General features: G+C 43.6%; 1 long non-coding RNA gene across 1 annotated transcript in view; it reads left to right on the top strand.

The window, feature by feature from the left end:
* Positions 1-1,308, top strand: part of LOC109321024 — a 5,049-nt gene extending 3,741 nt beyond the window's left edge. The window contains exons 3-4 of the long non-coding RNA XR_002103938.1: positions 325-331; positions 1,211-1,308. This is a non-coding gene — a long non-coding RNA (uncharacterized LOC109321024). The remainder of the gene's footprint in view (positions 1-324; positions 332-1,210) is intronic.
* Positions 1,309-2,586: the final 1,278 nt, after the last annotated feature.

Raw genomic sequence — 2,586 nt, 5'->3', positions numbered from 1 at the left:
GGGGACCCACCTTTCCTAAGCAGCCCTCATACCCACAGTCCCCACACATTGACCCACATCTCCCTACCACACACCCACCATGTGATAAGGAAATCAAAAGCAAACATTAAAACATATAGATATTTAGGATTCATTTTATTATGATGCTAGAGACACTAGTAGGCTTCCAAAATGCTTTAACATTGTAAATATAGCAATAAAACTTTGCCCATCTGATCAATCCCTCTCTCTCTCTCTTTTGTTCTAATTGTGGAAGAAGGTGGATTTGGGGCTATTTTAAAAAATGAATTTGAGATGCTGCTTCAGCAGTCCATTTGGCGCAAGGGGTAGTGTCTCCCAAATACTAATTGCTCACGCCCCAGAAGCTCCTGAGGGCAAGTAGCCCTGAGTTGCTAGCCAGGGCAGGTTTTTATACTGCTGGGGCCAGCATGGGTGCTGGTCCCAGGCTCCAAGTCCCCCTGGCTGTAGATCTGGGAGGAGCCAGGCAGGGTTATTTTGCCCCAAGTGGCACAATTTGCTCCACAACAAAATGCATGTCTGGGCATGTGTGCTGAGGCAAAAAGCCCAGGCTCAAGGTTGCACCACTTCCATTTGAACTGCTGCAAGCACATGTGGTTGCATATGTGGACATGCCCCATGACAGCATTGAAAGGATGTCGGTGTACCCCAAGTGACCGCCCCCCTCCCTCCTGTGACATCCTGGATGAGAATCACTGATTTACAGCATCATTTCTTTTTAAATTTAACAGATTTCCCTTTAAATTTAATTATATGCAGCCCTATATTTGCCAGCCCTCCTGACCTGCCCTTTTTTTGGGTGCAATTTATGCCTATTAGCTTTGTTATATTAAAATTATGTGAATTGGCATCTGGCTGCCTGCGTAACGGTCTCTTTTCCAATGAGCTGTCACTTATAGTTGAGGTCAGCAGAGGTACTCAAGCAAGCAAGTCCCGATGTAAAACATCTGGGTGCTGGTGGCAGAGTCCTCAGTAAAGACTTAAAATTCGGTTCCTTTTACTAGTCTGACAGAGCATGTAACTATTGGTATCTAGGGCATAATGCAAATCAGATTTCTTCTCCAGCCCTTGGTTAGAGGGGGGAGGAGGGTGCTGCTGGTATGAGGAAAAATTGGTCGGGGAACTTTTCCCCTTTTAAGTGAGCCTCATAGGGGAAAGAAAACTGTATGTCACTTATTTCATTTTAGGAAAGACTGCAGCTGATGAATACATAACTAATAATATACTGAACTTTGTTCATTGTTCCGAAGATGATTTGATCAGCTTTACCTTTGAAGTTTGCAAAACTGAGGAGACAGGTACCCTTATTCCTCTAGTATTGCAAGTATTCTAACAACCAAAACAGGATTTTTAAAAATGGACTGAAAAGTTCAATATATCTCTTGCTTTTTTACAGGGCTAGTTCCTGCTTCTGTTTTAATAAAATATTTAGAAGATGTCACAGGACAGAACCATGAAAACTGCAGATTGTTATTGCTGTACAATATGTTAGACCCTGAAAGACAGAATATCTTTATTGGTAGAGAAACATTTCATGCTACTATGAAAAGTTGGATTGCCATGTGCACCCAGGATCGGTAACTCAGTTTATTTTATGCACTTATTTTGGCTAAGTCATCTTTTATTTTCAAACAGTATGCATCTAATACCACAGTCCTCACTGAGGCCAGTATCTATTTAAATCACCAGGTATTTTTGTCTCTGTAAGAATTTAAAGGTATGCCCCCCTCCAAACTGCCTTCTAAAAAAACAATACCAAAAAATAAGATGACATATTTGGAGGTGTATGTTTTTTATGTTTAAACCCGAGAGATCAATAGAGACACCTGTGCTTTAAGCTGAGTTCTTTGTTGACTTCTAGTGCAACATTACACAAGTCATTTAACTCTAAATCCCTACCTTAGCACTTAGGATGAGATTATGCTTTACAATTGGATCATGTTAAGATCACTTAAAATGTAAATGATCACATGTTAAGGCTCATTAACTAGTGCTAAGTGTACCTTAGGGGCACAGATAGACATGCAGGCCCCAGCTCTAACTCATGGCATTTTATGTAAAAGTCCCCTTCCCTTCTCCTCTGTTAGAGTTCAACCCTGCACCGACTCAACAGGTATTTGCAAATTGGGTCATGGTGGGGAGGGAAAGACTGAGACTGCCTGCAGCAGAGGAGCTGCCCTTCTCCCCCAGCTGCTGCCTTTTCTTCCCCCCCACCCCATTTTAGTGCTGTCTGCAGAAAGGGGGAGGGGAGAGGGAGCAGGCTGGAGTTTGCCCAGCCTCAGCTTGATTGGGGAGAGTTGGCAGGGGGGCTGTGAGACAGGGGAGCTCCAATCCACTTGCTGTGCCCCCCCAGCTCAGGTGGGGCAAACCCCAGTGCATAACTTGCTCCCCCTCCCCTCCTTCAGACTGCTCGGAGCTGGGTTGCATCAATCCAACCCCAATTGCATGACATATTAACTCTAGGGAACCCAAGGTCCCTAAGGCACTCCAAAGTGGAGTGCCTTTATCTGATTCCTCATTTTATGAAGATTTAATTTGTTGAGAAATTGGCCACCTTAAAAGTACTCT

Source organism: Crocodylus porosus, unplaced genomic scaffold, assembly GCF_001723895.1.
Source record: "Crocodylus porosus isolate Cpor-Errol unplaced genomic scaffold, CroPor_comp1, whole genome shotgun sequence".
Taxonomy (NCBI): domain Eukaryota; kingdom Metazoa; phylum Chordata; order Crocodylia; family Crocodylidae; genus Crocodylus; species Crocodylus porosus.
The sequence above is the reverse complement of the archived record's forward strand: the minus strand, read 5'-3'. Positions and strand labels throughout refer to the sequence as shown.